We start from the raw sequence: 23,283 nt of genomic DNA, 5'->3' as shown, positions 1-23,283 counted from the left end.
GTAATCTGGTGGTAATTTCCGCTGGAGCAAGTGGTATTAATGGTAACTTTGTTTGGTGGTATCTCAGCAGATTTACTCCCAAGATACCACAAATCTCATAATGAATCATTATTCCATAATATGTCCTACTTGTCTAAAAATTTCAGAGGTGAGGAGAGGCTTAAACTGGTGTCAGAAATGGTCTGCAGACATAACCACTATAGCATGCTGTTCAGATGCCTAAATGTGTGCTGGACTGGTCAGCTGGTGGTGCCTAATTACGTAATTACAGCCACATCAACCAGTGAAACACAGCTGGTGGCCGCACCGACCAGTATATTGAATATGAGGGTCCCACCGGCTGCGCCATACTCAGACACTATACTGCATCCAGATCCAGTAAAAGGCCACAATATAGCGTTAAGCAGCAAGTTTGAGGATGGACAGGGTTGGAAGTGGCCAACCAGCCGATGCACGGGCCGAGGCAGGTGCTCAGGACATAACTGCTCCTGTCTATGCATGCACAAGGCACTTATCACTTTTAGCATCCTGGTCAATCTTAGAGGGTGATGATATATTTTGTTAATGGACATTTTAGTTGGATGTACATGATATGCCCAATGTATAAACCCAAATGTCTACTGTGGAAAATATGAGTGGGAGTAAGTTACTTCACTATTTCCATGGCAGCCATGTTGGGTGAGCATTACAACTGGAAGAGAGATAGTTAGTGGACCATGGGAAAATATGTGGGGCTGATAGGGGCTTGGATGAGGTACCCAGAATGTGCCTTTGGGCTACAAGGTGGGACACTGGCACTAGGGCCAAGGACAAAATGGCAGATTTGGGAGAGACACCAAAGGCCAGGGAGGAACATGAGCAATTACTCGCAGATTCAACCAGCTTTTTGACCACCTGATTGGCTGATGCCTCTCTCAATATTGAATGCATTTTCAAATGGAAAAGTATCCATGTTATGTCCTCCTTTGTACAGACTATTTTTTGGATTGCTTTGATTCATTGAGTAGATAGGAGAAGGGGCAGGCATTTAGAATATGCCAAGCATACACTCAGGGTAGCCAGTTTTGAAATGTAAGTGTATTAGAAAATGTATAAGGTGGCTCATGGAAGGGGGCTCCTGTTAGTATGGATTTCTAAACTCTGCTCTGGTGAACAAAGGTTTAGGAGGCCACCCTTGTTAGTGAACCAGGGACACTTTTGGGAAGATTGCCAGACCAATTCAAGGTAGCTTGGATAGCTGTCAAGACTAGGTCTCAGGAGGAGTGAGGGTGATTAGAGGTCTGAGAACATACAGCAAAACACCAAGAACTGCCATTCAACAGAAGTATACAAAATATACTATTTGGGGCCCAAGAATCAACACATATGAATAATGAAAAGCAATAGTAAAATACAACACAAGAAACACACTATGTAAAATATATACTATCACTGGTGTCAATGCAATAAAGTAAATAACTCCACTAATATCTGTAAGAGAGAAAGGAGGGTTATCTTCCGAACTTAGGCAAACTTCAGAAGTCACAATCCTAACTTTAGAATTCCAGCCCTACAATGAATGGAGCCGTGTGCTCAATGTTAGATATGCATGTAAAAGCATGCAGTCACGTGTAAAAGTCACACAGCACCTTCTTAGGAAGCTGGAAAAAGTTAGGGTACAAATTCTGAAGGGGTGAAAGGAGTTCCAAGAGTCATCAGTGGGTCTGCAGCGATGAACAAAGCTATTTCCAACTTTCAGAGGGCTTTAGGAAGCGGAGGCCACCAAAGCCAAAGAGAAGACCACAAAGGATCTTCCGTGCATAAAAGTGTATGTATGAACAAAGGGCTAGCGGTAAGTAACAGCAGTATTCACTGCCCTTAGCTCGGTTTTGGCAGCTCTGGAAGGTGTCGTCGGAGGTTCAATTTTCCACCCTTGGTTCGGCTTCAAAACCACAGGCACAGCGGGTGCAGATGCATGTCCAGTATGGGACAGGAGCTGTAACTCTTGATGTGGGTGATGCAGAAAGAAAACCCCAATTCAGCTGGTCTAATGGCACAAGAAGGAACGCTGGAAAACTGCCTTCACTGATCGTCACTGTCGCACAATGACGCAGGGACTTCCAACTCTTGCGATCTGATGCAACCTTCTATCTCGTGGCTCAAGGTGAAGGGTGTTTTTTCAGTGCAAGCTAGGATTCCTCCAAGTCTCAAGTCAAAACTCGATGCAGTGATGCTCCTGCATGGGTGCCAAGTTATGAGCTGGACAGTTCACTGGATGGCCGAGGAACATTTCAGAACAAGCTCTTTTGCAAGGCCAAACAGAGGCATTGAAAGTTATTGGATCAACCACTCCAAAGGTTTGAAGCTCCATCTGAGGTCATGTTAGATCAAGCGCCAACAGGGATCCACCGGGACACAAGTGGACTTCAGAAACCGACCATTGTCTGCGGGTCTCAGGATTGTCCTTTGTTCTGCTCAGCTCTTCTGGATACTTGGTTCCATCCACATGTTGATTCAGACCTCTTGCTGATCTGCAAGTCTGCATTCATGACCCCTCCTCATTTCCACAAGACCAGCAAGTGCTCCCACTCGGCCCGGCCAATGAGAAGATCTGCCCCACTCATACATGCCAGCAGTGGTCCAATGAGGGACAACTTGTCACGACCACAGCCCCTGGTCCTGGCATTCGGGCCCTCAGGACCACATCGCAGTATTCCTGCGGGGCCCCAAGGGCCCAATCATGCTCTCAAAGACTCTCTTGGAGTCAGGCCTGGCATTTTTGGCGCCAGGCTCATGTTATTGATAGAGAGGCCATAATATACAATGCCAATAGCACAACAAGGACGCCTCCACATGGTTCAGTTCTAGAACTGAACCATGCGGTCTAGCTCTTTGGGTGTGGTCAGGCCTGAAGACACCTGGGATACTTACAGACTACAAAATCCACGCCCGAGCTGCAGAACACGCTTCGTGTTCCTCTGAACTCGCAGCGTGATGTTCACCGAGCTCTGATCTCTGCATTCCGGGCCTGCATCTGTGGAAAGAAGAAGCAGAACAGCATTATTGATCCTACCTGCGAGAATCCAGCGGCTGTTGTTCACTCCAGTGTCCTGCACCTCCGGCATCACGGCAGACGCTCCCTCTGGAATGAACCTGAAGGAAGGAAAGGAAACGAAAGACGACATTAGTAAGCGTTTGCATTTGCATCTAAACCATCATTCACAAAAATGCTTACCTGAGTGGAAGTCGCGGTTGGCTTATTCTCATCGTGGCCTTCCACCAATCTGCCGCAGACTTACTCGATGGTGAATCCGGATATCTTCCTCTCACCGCTCCGAATCCTTTTGCGAGCCTTCACCCGGAACATCACAGAGACCTGTGAAGAAGAAGAACAGGTTAGCATATCACATAGCGCCGTGCTCTGCACAGTCACCTACCATCTCAGGCACAGCTCCAGCCTGCTCGGCGCCTCCGCCATTCCTCCCGCACCTAGGGAGATAAAAGACATTAACAGGGGCAATAACAATTAAGGACACATGAACAAAGCAAAAGACTTACCTGAAGAACTGAGTTGCAGCAGGACTGGACTCGCGGGCCCGCGCCAGTGAAGTAACTCGGCGGTGAAGCGCCCCAACCACAATGCACCCCTGCACAGAATTGCAGAACGGAGAGCGCACCATATCCAAACCCAAGGTGAGGAAGGCTCTACGGGGAATCTGAGGGCTCACAAGGGAGGTGGGCCCAGACAGGAGGAGACTGTGGGCTAATCCAAACTCCTGTATTCCAGATCCGATCCTTGGCAGAGTGGGAACCCAGGGAAGAAGGATCCGGGTCAAAGGCAGTCCAACCAGATCGGGTGGCGTCCGTGTGGATACCAGGTGAGCGTTACAGAACGCGAAGCCTCAATAATCATGAGCCACCCGGACACCAGTATGGAAACCTCGGACACTGACCAGTTAGCCCAGTTGCTGGGGCAGTTACGCACTGAAGTGCATTCAGCCAGACAAGAGACCAATGCATTGCAGGGAGAACTAATAATGGCCAAGGAACGCATGGATGATCTAAGTAGACAACTCCTTCAGGCCGGACAAGCTCCATTGCCTGGGGCCATTCCATCTATACCAGCACCACCATTTAAACCGGTACAGATCATCCTTCCTGGAGCAATTCCTTTAGCCCCGTCGGAGCGTTTCTCGGGGGAAACTAGGAAGTACACAACTTTTATGAATCAGTGTCACCTACATTTCCTTTGCAGACCCGGGGCATTTCCTAATGACCAGTCACAAGTGGCCTTTGTACTGTTTTATCTGACTGGTAGTGATGCAGATTGGTCTGTGCCTTTTGTTAGTCGGGATGACCCCCTGCTACGCGATTTTGGGGGTTTCCAGCAGGAGATGGAAAATCTCTTCGCCCGCTGTTCGCATGGGCAAGCTTTAGACAATGAAATTCTTGTCCCTCCGTCAGGGAAGCCAAGACCTATTGACTTATATAGCGACCTTCAATAGGTTAGTGGTCAAAGCAGAGTGGCCAGAGGACAAAAGGACCACGTTATTCCATCGGGGCTTAAAGGGGAGCTAAAAGATGTTCTTGCCCAGATAGTGGATCCACCCAAAGACTGTGCCGAGTTTATCAACCTGGTAGTGCAACTTGATGATAGGTTACAAGATCGAAGAGTAGATCGAAGCAGACCAGATGTGCGTCCCATGTTCATGCGCTCCAAGGACCATGTTCAGCGAGGAACGGATAGCTCCACGGAACCGATACAACTGGGGGAGTCCGACCCCTTTTAACCAAAGCTGAAAGGGACAAGAGGAGAGCACTGCAGTTATGCTTATACTGTGGAAAAGCAGGTCATTTCCTCAAAGAATGCCCAGTAAAACCACCAAGAAGGTACGTAGGAGCCACGGATAAGGAGAAAACAAGTGTGGAGTCGGAAAACTACCAGCCCCGGCAAATGTAGGGGTCTGTGATCCTGATCAGCCACCAACAGCCGGCAAGAATGCATTCAGTTGAGGCATACATTGACAGCGGAGCCGTGGGAAATTACATGGACCACGATCTTGTAGCAAAGATGGGGCTTCCACTCTACCCTAAGTCAAACACAGAGACTGTAAGCACCGTAGACGGTACCGAAATTGCCTCCGGCCCAGTATCTGAATGTACCACTGATTTAATCCTCTTGCGTCAGGACGGTCACCGGGAATCAATCACTTTTGATCTCATCAAGGCAAACCAGTTCCGGTTGATCTTAGGACTGCCATGGCTGGTCGCACACAATCCACAAATCGACTGGCGCACAAGGGAATTGACCTTTCCCGAAGATTGTACACGCACCTGCTATTACAACGGAAGGAAAACAACGAACACAGGCATGGCTGTCCAGGAAGGGGCAGTAAGTACCTTAGGTGTGGTTGTTACCCTACCAAGCCAATATCAGGACTTTCAAGACGTGTTTCAAAAGGAACAGGCTAATACCTTGCCTCCCCACAGACCCTACGATTGCCAGATCGACCTGATACCCGGTTCACAAATCCCTTGTGGTCGAATCTATGCACTTACAGAAACAGAGAATCAACATCTGAAGTCCTACCTCGAACAATATCTGGCCAACGGTTTCATCCGCCCCTCGAAGTCACCTGCAGCGTCTCTCCTGTTCTTCGTACCCAAGAAGGAAGGTGATTTGAGAACCTGTATTGACTATCGCGCACTGAATGAAGTCACTGTTAAAAACCGCTACCCTTTGCCCCTTATCCCGGAATTGTTAGACCAAGTCAAAGAAGCCCAAATCTACACAAAACTGGACCTTAGAGGGGCATATCATCTTGTTCGAATTAAAAATGGGGACGAGTGTAAGACAGCGTTTCGTACCAAATACGGTTTATATGAATACCAAGTGATGACCTTTGGCCTTTGCAATGCCCCCGCTACATTTCAGTATTTCATGAACGATGTCTTAAGAGAACTGATTGACGTCTGTGCCCTCGTCTATATAGACGATATCCTAGTATATTTGGCCTCCGAACAGAACCATGTCAAACATGTTCATTCCGTTCTTACCAAGCTTCGCCAACATCACCTTTATGCCAAACTCGAAAAATGTTCATTTCACGTTACAGAGGTAGAGTTCCTTGGGTTTATCCTCACTCCAAAGGGAATTTGAATGGACGTGCACAAGGTAGATGCCATCCTAAATTGGCCAGCTCCAAATTTGTTCAAAGGAGTCCAGAGCATGTTGGGCTTTGCAAACATTTACTGCTGATTCATCCCCGGATTCTCCCAAATAGTACACCCAATCACGTCGTTATTGAGAAAGTGCAACAAGAAATTCCAGTGGACAGAAGAAGCTGAAAAGGCTTTTCAGGAACTCAAGGCAAGATTTACTTCCGCTCCAATTCTGCGACACCCCCGTCCAGATCTTCCGTATGTTGTAGAGACGGATGCCTCTAGTATGGCTATGGGCGCAGTTCTGTCGCAAAGGGACCCACACACCGGCCAGTTACACCCAGTAGCCTTCTGGTTGCATACGTTTTCACCACCTGAGCTCAATTATGCCATCACAGACAAAGAGCTTCTGGCCATTAAATCAGCCTTCAAGGCCTGGCGACATTATCTACTAGGGGCTATGTACACAATCACTGTGATAACAGACCATCGAAATCTACAATACCTAAAGAGTGCAAAAGCTCAATCCTCACGACAACTACGGTGGGCCCTCTTCTTTGCGGCGTATGACTATGTAATCACGTTTCGACCTGGGGTCAAGAATGGCAAAGCCGATGCCCTTTGATCAGTTATACACGACCCCTGAACCTGTGGCCATCATCCCTGGCAACAAACTCTTAGGCATTACATGCTCATGCTCCCAAAGACTCTCTTGGAGTCAGGCCTGGCGCTTTTGGTGCCAGGCTCATGTTATTGTTAGAGAGGCCATAATCTCCAATGGCAATAGCACAACATGGATGCCTCCACATGGTTCAGTTCTAAAACTGAACCATGCGATCTAGCTCTTTGGGTGTGGTTAGGCACGAAGACACCTGGGATACTTACAGACTATAAAAGCCACGCCCAAGCTGCAAAACACACTTCGCATTGCTCTGCACTCGCAGCGTGACATTCACCGAGGTCTGATCTCTGCATTCCGGCCTGCATCTATGGAAAGAAGAAGCAGAACAGCATTATTCATCCTTACCTGTGAGAATCCAGTGTCTGTTGTTCACTCCAGTGTCCTGCACCTCCGGCATCACGGCAGACGCTCCCTCTGGAATCAACCTGAAGGAAATAAAGGAAACGAAAGACGACATTAGTAAGCGTCCGCATTTGCATCTAAACCATCATTCACAAAAATGCTTACCTGAGTGGAAGTCGCGGTTGGCTTATTCTCATCGTGGCCTTCCATCAATCTGCTGCATACTTACTCGACGGTGAATCCAGACATTTTCCTCTCACCGCTCCGCATCCTTTCGCCAGCCTTCATCAGGAACATCACAGTGACCTGTGAAGAAGAAGAACAGGTTAGCACATCATAAAAGCGCACATAGCGCCGCGATCTGCGCAGTCACCTACCATCTCAGGCACAGCTCCAGCCTGCTTGGCGCCTCTGCCATTCCTCCTGCACCTAGGGAGATAAAAGACATTAACAGGGGCAAAAACAATTAAGGACAAATAAACAAAGCAAAAGACTTACCTGAAGAACTGAGTCGCAGCAGGACTGGACTTGCTGGCCCGTGCCAGTTAAGCAACTCGGTGGCGAAGTGCCCCAACCACAACGCACCCCTGCACAGAATTGCAGGATGGAGAGCGCACCATATCCAAACCCAAGGTGAGGAAGGCTCTATGGGGAATCTGAGGGTTCACGAGGGCGGTGGGCCCAGACAGGAGGAGACTGTGGGCTAATCCAAACTCCTGTATTCCAGATCCGATCCTTGGCAGAATGGGAACCCACAGAAGAAGGATCCGGGTCAAAGGCAGTCCAACCAGATCGGGTGGTGTCCCTGTGGATACCAGGTGAGCATTACACCAATGCAGCTCTCATGTCCTCATGCACACCAGATATCCTGGCACCAGTAGTGTGGATTGGGACCAGACAGTCCCAACCCACTTCCTGGGTACACACACACATGACCTGCAGGAGTCCGTGAAAGACCCGACTTTCTGGTCAACTACATGCCCAAATAAGGAAGTCCCAGGTCAAGAAGACCAGGCGGAAGGCCAAAGGAGAAAATGGCCAAAGGAACAGACAGGGACCTTGTGGCTTGGACATGACAGACACTAACCACAGTCATGAGCCAAACGCATTAAGCGTGGTATGGCTCAGTAAAAAGTTGGAAAAATACAAGAAAAAGCTTCCGGTGCTACCAGTCAGTTCCTAGTGTAAGGAAGGCATGGTATCAAACAGTGAAAACAGACAGCAGTGATCTCAGTTAAAGGGTATTTACTGAATTTCAATGGGGTGGTTAAACACTTAAGTCTAAGGATGGGAGCAAGCTACGACCATCAAATAATAATAACGCAGTCCTAGTGAGTCTCTGTCAAAATAAAAAGGCCTATACTAATAAACCTACTGGCAATCCTTACTCCTAAATATAAAAGGGTGTGGGACAATAATGTATGCAACAAAGAAGTGTTCAAGAAATAATATGTCAGAATGGTTGAGCAGTTGTCTTCCCTTCCCCACGTTTTCAGCATGGGGCAAGCGGGTACGTTCGAGCTTCGCACACAATATGGCTTCTCTGCTACGAGGACACATTTCAAAGCATAGACATCAGGGCCTTCTGTCAAAGTCTCTTATCCAATAACAGTGTCTTACTACAGAGGGCCTGTTGTAACAAACAAATATCAAAGTTGCATTTCTATTAGGATCTTCACATGCACAGATTCTCATTTCCAGTATTTATCATGGGTGTCCCTCCTTCAGGCTCAAACCTCTTTGTACCACAATGTTTACTCTTGGTCCCCCTCATTTAGGCTCAGACCATGGATCTCCCTCGTTCAGGCTCAGATCCTCTTTGTACCACAATGTTTACTCTTAGTTTCCCTCGTTCGGGCTCAAACCATGGATCTCCTTCGTTTGGGCTGGGATCCTCTTGATATCAATGTCGAAGACTTTCGAATGTGTGATGGGTTTTGCTTAAACCGTCACAGGACCACTTCGATTGACTTCATACAATATTCTCATCAATCTTTTGGCTTTTGATTCTCTTGGCGGGACACCTTACCAAGACCTTCTATTGAGCACAGTCACGGTGCCGGACTACTCTGTCAATGGTATTGTGTCTTTCCTTCTCAAGTTCAAATATTCATGAGCAGTTTAGCTTTACTTGTTTCTTTCATCACACGCGTTTAACAATGTTCATTCCAGCGCTCATTGTACAATGCTGCTGCTTGCAACCTTGACTTCAACAAAGACCTGTCTTGCATCGGCCTCCCCAACTCACCAGCTGTGTTGATCTCTCTAATGCTTCTTTGATCTTGGAGCCAAGGACGAGACCCCGCCGGCTGCCGCTCCTCATCACCTTGGTTGGTTACGAGGGAGGGCCTTAGTTATCTCCGACACACAATGCGGGAGTCTTCAGTCAGGTTTCCCAGCTTTATGTTTTCTGCTTCGAAGGTTTCTGAAAAGTAACAGTTTCTTGCCAAAAAGATCAATGGTATTTCCCTCCTTGCAAACCCTTGTCAGTTTCCTGTCTTTCTCCCCTCGTTCAGCTGCCAACTCGAATCTACTCTTCCTTCCGGTGCTTTGCCTCCCTCAGAGTGTGCTCTTGGGCTCCGCCTTTTGTCCATGTGGGGACAAAATGGAATGCAGGTGTGAGTGATTGTCAGTAATTGCCTGACTTCACCTGACCATATTAGCGGGACATGTCAGGTACACTGCACAGGTGTGAGTCTGTTTTCTCCCAGAGAGGGCTGTGCATGTGAAAGTGTTGGAGAGGGAAATGGGGGCGGGGGTTAAAAGGTCCCACATATACTACCTGGTAGGATGGGGTAAAGGTGTTTCTGACTCCCACCAGCCCTAGCCAGAATTGGCACTGCTGAGAGATCAACAGCATTGCAGTCCAACACATTGTGAGAGCTTCATGTTATACACTGCAATACAAAAGTCAAAACTAGATTCGTCAGTGTTTGTTTTATTTGTTTTTTTATTAGTGAAAATGGAAACAGACAATGAAACAGGCACGCTTTGACTGTCAATGAGCATTGTTTGCTGTGGGACACTGCAGTGTTATTGTCACTTTGTAATAGACTGCCTTATGTCATATGGGGGTGGCCTGATGCTCTTCTACATCTCTCCTGGATTAATCTCCATTATATTCGTAATGCAGTGGTGAGAATGTGCACCTCTGATGACAGGAAGCCATTGGAACTGTGCTCATCTCCCAATCTGGAGGAGATGTTAACCGTCTGCTGAGTTTTTCATATCACCTCTGCTTCTACCTTGCACCTTTTCATATGGGACACAGTAAATGTCAAATGTTAACTGCTATGGGAGGGGAGACAATGAAGGGAAAGGCAGCTTGAGCACTTACATATATTTAAAATGTGTTTCCTTACATTGGCATGGCTCATAAAATGTCTGTTCCTATTTTCTACTTGTTCCATAATAAGCTTACATTTTTCCTGAAGCAAATTACGTTTTAAAAGTCTAATTAAATTGGCATTGGATGGCAGGGGATCAAAACTTCATGATTAACATAAATGAGTACCGGGCGGGCGCGTGGCTTTGTCCTCCCAGCCAATTGGGAGGCCCCAAACGGTAACATGCGGTAATCCTGCCGCTCTGATCTTCCTCATGGCTGGAGGCTGCCATCTCCCTCACTGGGGAACTCGGTAAGTGCCCCCCTCCCTCCCACACCCCTCTTTGCCTTAGATTTCCCTCCCACCTCACTTACCTTCTCATTCTGGTCGTGATCGGGAGCAGATGTGCCAGGGACACTCCCGATCTGCGACCTGCTGCTATGGAATGGGAGAAGGGACTACCTCTAGTCCCTTCTCCCATTCCATGGCGGCCAGCTTCTTTGTTTACTTTTTTCAACTTTTTTAAATGGGTACCATGAAAAAGGAGAACAGACTTTGTTTCCCGATTCTTGGTAGCCATTTTAAATTTTTTTGTTTGCGAACCGCTGGAGCGTCTTGCAAGCAAAAAAGCAAACTATTAGTACCACAGTTTGAAGGGCTGGGTTACTCATAGCAACAAGTCACACAACGGGGGGCATTCAAATTATTTATGTAATTTTTTTTTATAACACGCTTAATACCTGTGTTCGGTTTGTAAGCGCGGATCCGGGATTCTAACCTCTGTTGCTCTGCATGGTCTTGCTTCCAAGACCCGCATGTTGACCCTGTGCTATCCTCTGTTCATTTTATTTTAATTTTTTTTCATAACGCGCTTATGCTTTGGGGGCTTCGTTAAGGCCTGAGCGAATGGGCCCTGAGGCATCACAGACAACATGAAGATTTTTTTTTACACTGGCATATATTGTGTGCATTATACAAATTATTTGGAAAATGATCTGTGCGCTGTTGGTGAGTTGCATTCATTGGAGGTTTTGATATGCTACCCTACGAAACCAAATGTAAACTGTATGGCTTTTTTACACAATTTTGACAGAAAGTATGCACCATTTTAACTTATTCTTATTAAAATTTTATTGGGGTGAGAAGCATCTGAACCCCTCTTGGTTGGTTCGGGCTACCTCGCTATCATTGTTTGCTTATGCATTATCCTGGGAACGATTTATACCACTCCAATTAAAAAGTCACCAGCCACCACTGCAGCTTTCTGCTGACCCATATCGAAGAGGAAGTATTAGGAGGGTGGCAATCAATGTTAAAAATGGCTTATTCAGATGCAGCTGCCCAAGAGATGCACAATGAAGTCAGCCCTTAATCCTACCCAAAGAAATCTCCATGATATATCAGAGGATACCGCTGACACCACCCCAAGGTGTACTGCAGGCAGTAAGGCAGTAGTGAATTTCCCCAACCTGGTCTCACTGGGTCTTTTGATTATGGTTAGAAATATCTCAGGATTCATAATATGGTATGCCTGATTGCTAATCTGCCAGAGGGTAATTTGCCATACGCCTTCTTATATAGTCAAGTATTCCACAGAAAGACCTGCACAGGAAGTGCCATCTGGGAGATGTGGGGGAGGTGGTGGAGCAATTCCTGGTCACCTGGCGGTTACACATGTGTTTTGTGACAGCTCCTAATGATTAAAAAGTGATTTGGTCCCAATAATTGGCATGATTCGCACGTGTCCTTCATATTGCTTTGCTACACGTCATCGAGCATTGTCCGCGAGCACATAAGATGCTTGCTGTGGTGGAACTCATAATAATAATAATTAATACTAATAATAATAATAATAATAATAATAATCATCATCATCATCTGGCATTTCAGCAACACTTGGAGTGCATACAACGCTTTGCAAGCAGTGTAGGTGGGCCGAAACATGGCATTTCAAACAGATGAAGTAGCTGGTGCCCACCCACTAGCAATTCCCTTTCGACGGGATGAGCCGCCTACGAGCGCAACATAACACCATAAGTGTCTATATTGACAGCCACAGCAGAGCCTTGAAGAGAGGATTTGTTTCGAAGCTAATCAGAAATCTCTTTTGAAGATGGTAAAGGCTTGGTTAAAACTGCTTTTTCTTATTAAATATTACAAATGTGTAGTTTACTCCCACGCATTGTAAAATGCAATTAAGAGGACTGCATCGGGCTGAAATCAATGTTTTGTCCTTGGCTGCTTTTGCAAAATATGCATTTTCTTTTGCACACCATGAATTGCAGATCTATCTTCTTTGAATAGGTTTGCATGGTCGGCTCCCCTCTGGTGCAGTGTTCTGTGAGCGATGGGGCCATTTGTGGAGCAGAGAAGTTAAAAGACAGGAGAGCAAGGGAGTTCACCTCCTTACTGCATTTCTTCCTTTTACAACATGATCAGAAAATGCAGATGACAGGCCTGTGAACAGGCAGCCCACTGTTCTGTAGTCAGCATCTCAAACCCATGGCAAAACTAGCATATTTACTATGAAATCTACACTAAAAAGAGTACTGAAAGTAGTCTGCTATGAACAATAGCAGTTAACTAACCTTGCCACTAAATCTCATAGTGGTACTTATTGCCAAGAACCCATAAATAGATGTTCCCCGCCGGCCTATATTAATGCTTATCCAAATCCGCACACTGTCCGGTTATAACTACTACTGAAATTTACCATATCTGAGGCACTTGAAACAAAAGGTGCCCAATTAGGATTACTGTGTGCTGAGCGAATGTGTCGTCTGTGTGGTAATGAAACCACTGAGACGCTGTACCATCTATTGATTGAGTGTGATAGCTTGTATGCACTCCGCTATAAGCATATGAAGTCATACAAGAATCAATTCGAGCTTGTCAAAATGGAAGCATTATGGTCACATTTTCATGAGCGGCAATGAAATAAATTTGATATATTTTATGGTTGCTTTTTATAAAAGGATTGTACTAATCTTACTTTGTATTGACTGATTTTATCATGCGATGTATTGTACTTTATGTAATACAATTAGATGAGAGATGTGATTGGTTTTAATTTGGTTTTAATATTGGTGATGTAATTGTATTAATTGTGTTATACAAAGCATTTGTTTTTCTATATGTATACAAATAAACTTGAAATACATGCTGCCTCCAGGTTTGTACATGGCACCTACCTAGAGAAGACACACAAATGTTACTGGGGAGGAATATTAATGTTAATTTGGGTCTTGCTTAAAATGAGCTCCACTATTTTGTGTGTCATAATTGATAAGCATTCTTTCTAGTCTGTTTTACTTTGGGTATTGGCTGTGATTATCAAAAACGAAAAACAGGAATCACAAAACAGGAATCTATCAAGTCTGTTGAGAAGCGCATTCCCTACCCAATGTCCAGCCTGTAACCCAGGCCTGTGTGCGGACCAGCCTTTTTCACACACAAGCCATGTCCAATGTCAAGCCCTTCATTGAGTCCAGGGCTGTCCAAAGCGCAGTTCTGCCATGAAATGCAGTTTCTTCCTAACTTCAGCCTAGTAACCAGTCTAGTCCAGAGCATAGGCCGAAGTATGTCCAACCAAACTAAACATAGATTGCAACAGATTGCTTAGACTGTAACACAGTACAGAACCCTCCCCAGTAAGAAGCCTGGTTGGAATCCCAGCTTTGACCAGATCCCTGCCTGCACATTCTGGAGATGCCATCTTTGTGCATACCCCAATGCCAGTACCATTCTCAAGCACAGATGGATCCATGCCCAGAGCCTCGCTCAACCAAGAATTGGCTAGATGTGTCTTCCAGCCCAGAGCCAAAACTGACCAAAGCACAGCCTAGTGCTGACACATTTGTGTCCTAATAACCCACCTAAGGACCTTCCCACACCTTTCAAGAGTCTAATACAGGTCAGACCAAAACCCTGCTCATATTCCTTTCTGGAGCGCAAGCCTGCCCAGAATAGAGCATTGCATTGTGCCAGAGTCCAGCCTGACCAAGCGTCTAGACCAGTCCAGAGTTGAGTACAGCCTAGAGACCATTCACAGAACACAGCATAACCAGACGCCCTATCTGAAGCTCTCCCCAAAGCCTAGTGCAGCTCAAACCAGAGTGTAGTCTAACCCAGGGTCCAGCTAAGCAAGGGGCCCTGATACCATCTTCGCCTACAGCACACTCCGACTGAGCGTAGAGCCTAGAGCCCTGACTATAGCCTAGCTATCTTCACATGACGGCCAAACCAGGTAGCAAGAAAGCCTTGCATTGGGTCCAACCTGTCAAGAGACAGTAATAATAAGTTCCTAGCCCACACTACCTCTCGTCCATAAAGCCCAGTCCAGCCTGGAAACAACCCCATGATGGATGGGTTCCTGACAGTCCCATACTGAATCTCGTCCTACATTTGCATCCAGTCCAGTCCAACCTGAAACTATGCCCACATCCATAACCCAGCCAATATCCATCGTAGTTCCTAGCAGCATTCATCCATGGGAAACGAACAAGAGGTCAAGCAAGCTTAGAGCATAGATCAGCAGAGAGCACAGCTGAGCTAAGCCCAAGGGACCAGCTGTCATCCACGCCTCCATAGAAACACAAACATAGATTATTGGATATACCATAACACATGCATGATGAGCAGCGTATCGCAGAGAAATCATCTAGGTGAGATCGAAGGCTGAACTCATTTTGAGTCTGTGTTTTGCAAGGGAAAAAAGTGCTGAGTAGGCTGTTTAAATTGAGGGCAGCATCCCGGCAGAGGAGGCTTTCTAGGTTCTAGGCTCTGTGATAATATGCTGGTCTCAAGCGAGCTCGAGTGAAACTGTTTTTTTCAATTATGAAAAGAACTCATAATGAGTCTGGGTAGTATGAGAAGTATAAATGTTAGTGAAGTTGGGTATTAAATGAACCAAAACTATGATTCTGGATACTGCCAGGAGAAACGCTTTTAGGCTCTAGGTAGTGTCAAAAGTAGATCTCTGTATAAACCGATATCATCACTAGCAGTGATATAAGTGAGTATTTATAGTGACGACGGAATGCTTTGCGTGCACGTGGGCATTTATAGGAGCAGAGCCCTGAGTGCGCCTGTGTTTTATCCAGTGGTGACTCGAGAATTTTGAAAATGGAGAGGAGCACACATTCCCCAAGATAATGCACAAGCAGTTGAGATCAGTGAGGTACCCCCAACCAACTGGCATTCGAGGGGGTGCTTTTCATAGAATATTTTGTAGATAATGGGTTGTGACAGTACATTATACAGCACACTTCCTGTGAAATATTCTGTAAAAAAACACACCGTTTGTAATAAGTTTGTTAGGGTAACACATGAAAAAATCCTACAGATGACTTTTCATCAACAATAAAGAGAAACCATGCACACCATGTGAGCTGAGAAAAATGCAGGCAAAGTTTGTATCTCTTCTTAGATACACGGTTAGGGAGAATGTTCAGTTCAGTGCTAGTTCAGTGCTAAATTCCTCCCACCTTAGAGACCCGCAGCTCTTTTGCTGACATTTGGGACTTTGTACTTTCAATTCTATGTGTGTACTGTGTTTCTTTTTGGTTTGGAGTCTGACAAACTCCATAAGCATCATCGTTGCATTGTGACCCAGAGCGCCTTCAGTGCAGTGGCACAGGGACGTCTCTTAGACTTCCCAAAGGTTTAAATACCTTCTCTTGGTGAAACTACTATTTCCAAAAGCAGTAAAGTGAAATTGACTTTACTTACATTTTGTACGTTTTTAGACCCAGCACACACTATCTTACCATAGGGTGCTGGAGGGGTTACTTAGTATCCCCTTCGTCTAGTTTCTCATGTAACATTTTTGTGTTACCCTTTCTACAACTGGTGGCAGTTGTTTACTTTTGACTACCATTGTGTGTTTTTGTCGAAATGGCCCTTGTCTTTGTTTGCCATTTCTTGTTGGAAAGGTCCTTCTTGAGATTTACTCCGTGCACCAAATCAGGTTTGGTCCCTTTGTTCGTTTATTCTTTTGTGGGGTTCACAAGTGAAGCCCGCCTCTGGTTTCAGTATGTCTGGCAGGGGCAGGAAGTGAGGGAGGTGCCCAAAACTCGCTGTGCTTAATCCCCTTGGTTACAGGAATGCACCCAAAGGTGATTGGCTGGCTGGCTGTCTGACAAGGCTGTGTGATTGACAGCTAGGGTGGAATGAATGGGATAAACTTGCATAAAAGGTGAGTCTTTTTTCTTGGAAGGCAGAGTCGAGCACTGGACGAAGGAATCTGAAGAAGATCTTGGAAGAGACACCTGCTGCAACTCCTGAACCGTTGGTTTTGCCAGTGAAGCCCTGCTGCTGTGCTGAAGCTCTGAATTCACCTCTACTAGAGAAGCCCTGCAAGGACGAATTCTCCCCTTGAGTTGGTGGGACCAATCAACTCCAAAGTGAACTTGTTAGGACATCCTCTCAAAGCTGGCTGTACTTCCACTGTTGCTGCTGCTGGAACCGCAGTGTCAGGGAGACGAACGCCAAATCGAGTGGATCGCTTTTAAGTGGGACCCGAGCACTAGGAAGATCCTCCGGACTTCCCTGATGCAGGACTGACCAAGCCTGAGCCACCTCAACAGAGTGCTGGACCCTAGAAGCAAGGAAAGTTTGAAGTGGTATCCGAGAACCGCAGGTTTCTATTCAGATGAGAGGAGCTGAAATGCTGAAGTGCCATTAAATTGAAGTTTGCCTTTTGCTGTCGCCAACCGTCCCGCTGTGTTGCAGGAGTCCTCAGAAGTCCTCCCTCTTTTCTCCACGACTGAGGCACCGGAACAAAAGGATCTGCAGAGCCACACAGGAACAAATTACGGTACCGTAATTAGCACTAAGGTCCCTTTGCGGGTTCGTTTTTTAACGCCTTCTAAAAGCAGGCGTTAAAGTACCAACCCGCAAAGGGACCTCGTAATAAGGCGGTAAGTCTTTGAACATTTGTGGAGCAAAAGGGTCAATAGAAGCACAGATCAGTTGGCATAGTGAGGGATGGGCACTAATTCAAGAGGTGAGGTAGGGGAGAAGTAGTTATGAGTAGGAGAGGTAGGGAGAAAGGTGGGGGAGAAAGAGTTGGGAAGGGAGAGAGAGGAGGGCTGTGAAAGTGTCACACATTTTAGTGGTTTTTGAGGATAAGTAGTGAAAAAAGTAATTTACAGAGTGGGAGGAGGTGATACATATTTACCTCAGAGGTGCAGATGAAAGTTTTCTGGGGTGATTGCAAAGGGAGGATATTAGGTTAGTGAAGTAGGATGATTTGGCAGAGTTCATTGCAGAGGTTAAGGCAGCAAGGTAATTTTTGTAGGCTAGGCGTAGGGTTGGCATGTCCTTGAGACTCACTGTGTTTGCTGATGGCCCCCAAGCACATTAGATAAATATTGTTAAACATAGTTGAATATTGAATAGTGCTGTACACATGCAAACACTACTGCAATAATTAATGTTCACTGCCCCGACAGTATGTGAAATAGCTTTGACCCCTTCTTGCTGCACTGATATACAGTACGTTACTCTGCGCATGTACTGCTTAAAATTCAAAGGAGTTATTCAAAATATTAAGAGAGCTTGAGAAGCTGAATATTAAACCGAGGATTCTGTTGATAAGTATCAGTTTTGGTGTGCTAACATACAGCAGGATCCCTTTGGCAAGGTGTCCTTTCCTAAAATAGCTATCTCCCTTAAATAGGCACATGTGGCGGCTCCTGTGGTTATTCTATCACCCACATCACCCTCTTTGTCACTGATTTTTTTTTTGGGGGGTGACTGTGTCAGAAGTTGTGACAGTGTTACCATCTTTAAAACCAACTGTCCTGGGGATCCTTGTCCTTCTAAGGTGGTAAAGTCTTGTATAATAGTACTTGCTCTTGTGATTTTGAAATTGTTAATGCTTCCTTTATGTCTGCTTCCGTCCCATGTGTATATTAAACAGGAATGGATTACTGCTCTGATAATAAAAATGTCACTTGATCCTAATATTCCCACAACCTTCCAACCTATTACAAGCGTGCCCTTTCTTTTGAAGATTTTAGATCCTCTGGCTTACCTACAGATACGGGCTCATTTGGTTGAGCGTGATCTTCTGAGTTGCAGACAATCTGGCTTTAGAGCCTTTCATGGCATAGAATCTGCTCTCCTGGATCCTAAGGTGAGCAGGTCCCAAATCATGGATAATGGCCAGGTATCTCATCTTGCTTTATTAGTCAGCTGCCTTGGATTGGGTTGATTTTATCATTTTATTCAACAGTGCCCAGACTACTGCTCTCTTTTTGAAGTTAGCAACGGACTGGGTTTGGTCATTTTTATCTGGTATATCAGCAAGAGATCTTTGTATTCCTTTATGGCCTCTCCTGCTGAGCCTTTGTGTGGGGTTCTGCAGGGGTCTTGTTTGACTCCAATGCTTGTTAATGTATTCACTAAACCATTATTTCACTTACTGGAAGGTAAGGTTATCTTGTGCACCAACTATGCAGATGATACCCAAACTGCTTCAACTTTCAGGAGATTATCATGTAGATTCTGCGAGATTTAATGTTATATTTGATGTAATTCAGAGTTGGATGACACACAATGGTCTAGCTCTTAATGATGCCAAGACAGAACTACCCTTGGTGGGTACTAAACAAAGACTCGCCAAGTTACCTGATACTATTGTGGATTATGTTATCTCTGTTGCCCCAAAGGTCAAAACATTGGGTGCCTATTTAGATTCTGCTCATTCTCTGAAAGATCAGATTAATGATGTGATTTCTTCATCCGTATGTTATGTAAAGTTGCTTTGTCACATTAGGCCCTTTATTTCTGATGACAATTGTGCTACGCTGACTCGCAAAATGATCGGTGCAAAAATCGATTATTGTGGCTGCCTTCTTGTGGGCAAAACTCAGAGAAACATTGCTAAACTTCAAGTGTGGCAGAATAGTGTCATAAGGATTGTTGCCCACCTTAATCGATGAGCATATATTACCTTTGCTCGTAGAGCGTTGCATTGGTTAACGATTATAGGCCCTCATTCCGAGTTTGGAGGTAATCATGGCGCTATTTGCGCCACGACTACCTCCAATACCGGTACTGAGTCCGCACTGGTTCAATGGGGACTTACCGGTCTATTCCGACCTTTGCGGGACCGCTAAGTCCCCATTGAAAAAGCCATTCCTCATTCCCATTTCAGCCCCCATAGGGCTCAATGGGAAGGGGGAAGGCGCTAATAAAGGTACCGCAAATTGCGGTACCGTTATTAGCTCTGACGTCCCTCAACGGGCCCCGTCCATAACGCCTGGTAAAACCAGGCATTAACGAAGGGACCCGCTTCGGGACCTCGGAATAGGGCGCAGAGGGATTACCGGCACCGATGTCCTTAACGGTGCCCGGTATCCCTTTGCACCCAACTCGTAATGAGGGCCATAGAGTGCTTGAATTTCTACATCCTTACTATGACGCATAAATGCATATTTGATAAAAGTCCAGCATATCTCATACGAAGGCTGCAGGTTAAACAATACACACACTCGTTGAGATCTAGCCAGGATCATTTTCTTATTGTGCCCCGCATAAAGTTAGAGAGAGCTGGTAAATGCTCTATTAATTGTATTGCCCCCTCCCTTTTAAATGAATTACCCCCCTTTATAAAATTGGACTCCTCTCTCTTACCATTCCAGAAACCCCGTAAGACCTTTTATTTTACCTGAATTCTTTTTAGCGTTTCTGATTGACCTTTTATCCCACTGATGTTTTTCTGATTGTGCTATTAACTTATTTGGTATTTCTTCATGCATTTCTAACCAGTTTTTTACTCTATCCTTTATCTAATTTTAATCTGCTTTTTTCTGTTTTTCATATCTCTTAGACCTTGCCTTCTAGTTTATTCTACTTTTACTCATTGCATTGTGTTTTTTGTTTGTTATGTGTGCGCCCGTTTGCCCAGGGGCCTAATACATTCACATATACATGCTCTCTTAGGTGTTATGAATGTTCACCCAAAGCTGGTGCTTTAATTGTTTAATTAGCAGCATATTCTGGTGATATCTTATTTTCTATCCATCCACCTATTATCTATCTAACACTGTATCTGCCTGCCTCTCTAGCTATTTCCCTGTATATCTCTTTGCCTTCACATCTATTTATGTATCGATCTATCTATAGTTGTGTCTGCCTATCCACCCAGCCATCCAGTAACACCTCCACCAGCACTCACTTCCATCTGTCTCCCTACCTACCTGCTTCATTCAAAGAAGGGCTCTAGAACTATGTATTATACAACACATCTTTGCCCTCAGTCCAAATTGGCGGTACTTGGAGGAAATATACAGACGTTCTAGAAGTGCTATGTACAGGTATACTATAGCCCCTACCCCAACACTCTTTCTCCCTGCATCTCCTGTGTTATGGTGTCTCCAAAAATGTCCTTTGACTCCCATGCTGTCAATGTAATAATGGCTTGCCTCTCTTTACATCTCTCTGTAGCTGCATCTCCTTTCTCAGGCTGTTTCTGTCATGCTGTCCGTCCTTTAAGGTAGTCTGTCTCGGACTGCCCATACACTAAGGTTCATTTCAACTTATTCCAGACTATCTCTCTCTATTTGCCACTTCTCTTTCACACATTGTCTCATTACCCGTCCCTCCTCTTTCAATGTGTATCTCTAACATTCTACTATTTCAAGCTGCCTCTTCATTTTCATCATCTCACATGGTGTGTCTGTATCTGTGCCTCCAATCCAAGTACCTCTCTCTCACTGTGTTTCCAATTTCAGGCTCTCTCCCACTCTAACAGACCCTGTTAAATGCTCCCCATTTGTACCACTGCCTGTTTTCTCTCTGTCTCCTTCTGTAACATAGTCCTCTAAAGCTGCTGCTGTGCCTGTCCCACCACACTCACGCTATCTAAGAGTTCCTTCTTCCACTCTCGTGCTCTCGAGCTTTCCATTCTCTCAGGCTATTTTACTTGCTCTCTCTCCTCTCTAATGTCATCTCAAACTGTTCTTTTTCTTATCAGTTCTCTCTCTAAAGATCCCCTTTCTCGAGCAGTCTCCTTCACTGTCCCTCACTTGCCATGCTGCCTCTAAACTATGAACGGCATGCCCTTTCCTGGTGATGTGTCTGTAGCTGCCCCTGCGGTCTCTCAGAATGTCTCTGGCTGTGTTCTCTTGTCAGCAAATGTGGTGATGGTCACTTTGGACATCTAAGTGATTCTTTGCCTATTATAGGTTGGTTATCCAAGGTGGATGCAACCGACATTCACGTGGGAATGTTGTTTCTCGATCACTATGTCCGTCAACGCCAAAGTGTTGAGTTATTGTAGCCACAGGGAATAACAGATGGAGGTTTCCCGGGCAGAATTGAAGATAAAAGAAATAAAGAGTGACTCAGCCAGAGTGTGGAAGGTGTCAGTCATTGATAGCAAAAAGTGGCTGGTGCCAAGGCGTGATGGCGCCATGAAGAGGGTGATAATGACTGATGTCATGGGAGCCTTAAACTGGGGCATAATGGTGCAGTGGAGGCTTGCCAATGTACTGGGAGATGTTGCGTAGTAACACGAGCATCGGTAAGTGGAGAGCTATAATTTGTAAGTCAGTAGTATTCATAATGGAGTAATAGCCGCTGTTAACGCTGCGGGATAAGAAGGACAAGGCTTAAGAAGCCTGTGAGGGTTATAAAACACAGAACACCCAGTCAAAGCACGCAAACTGGCGGGCTGAAGGATGAACTTACCTAGTATTGGTGGCGAGGCACGTACTCTGGCACGGTTCCGATCAGTGATTCTGTGAAGCCTTAGTAGTGGAGTCTGGGAACTCCATCAGGTATGTTAGTTCTAAGGTGTGCCAAAAAATAGACACGCACATCATGTGACCTGTGTGATTCTATGAAACGGTGGAAGGTAGCCCAGGTGGCCATTTTGGATTGGGAAAGTCTAGCCATTGTTTCAGCAGTCTAACTGGCAGATATGGTAAATTTGCCAAGCAGATGAACGCAGCATGGCAAATGATCCCCATTTGTAAGTTTCCAAATACTGGTGTATTTATCCTATTTTTCATGTATCCCTCAATCAGCCTGCTTATCCTGCACGTCAGCACACTAACTCTTCCAGCATTGCTATTTCTTACTTTGCTGCTCTTGGGAATCTGTCTGTTCTTGATTCCTGCATCTAGGTGAGGGTGCAAGATCGAATATCTATTACGCTGGAAATACCTGGCCCTGCAAGCCTCCGTCCCTTGACAGATTTACTACCCTATTTACCCCTGGCTAAGGGGGAAAGAGTGTGTCCCTCGGCGGGCCACGTCACTTTTGTGAGAAATGGGTCAGGCTTTACTACATTATCATTTGAAAGTCCCTGCCCATTTCTACAAATAATCTACTTGAAAGATACCCTCCTCGAAGGGGCTTCTAAAGGCCTACTTATCAACATTTACTGGAACCCGGCTGCCCTATCTACAGACCATCTTTTAGAACTGTTGGCATCCTCCGTCGACCACTGGACTATTCTATTTGACCTAGACTTTACCATCGTAGGTGGTCACCTAAACTGTCGATGCATGAGTAAAACAACGGGTCTTCCTCCCCCACAATGGGATCTCAGAATTCAAGGATAGGCGATAGCTTCCGAGTGGTGGGACGTGATGACAAGCTTTGACCTGCATATCCTCAATGGCCAGACAACTATTGATCAACCGGCTAAACCAACGTGGACGAATGTATCCCGGTCTAGTATAATAGACTATGTATGGTCCTCATTACAAGTATGGAAGTAGCCGTACTGCTTTTTGCGGCATGGCTACCCCCATACTGGGTACCGGGTCCGGGTTC

The sequence above is a fragment of the Ambystoma mexicanum genome, chromosome 2p (genome assembly GCF_040938575.1).
Source record: "Ambystoma mexicanum isolate Mex_15411 chromosome 2p, UKY_AmexF1_1, whole genome shotgun sequence".
NCBI classification, from domain to species: Eukaryota; Metazoa; Chordata; class Amphibia; order Caudata; family Ambystomatidae; genus Ambystoma; species Ambystoma mexicanum.
This window is presented reverse-complemented; position numbering follows the sequence as displayed.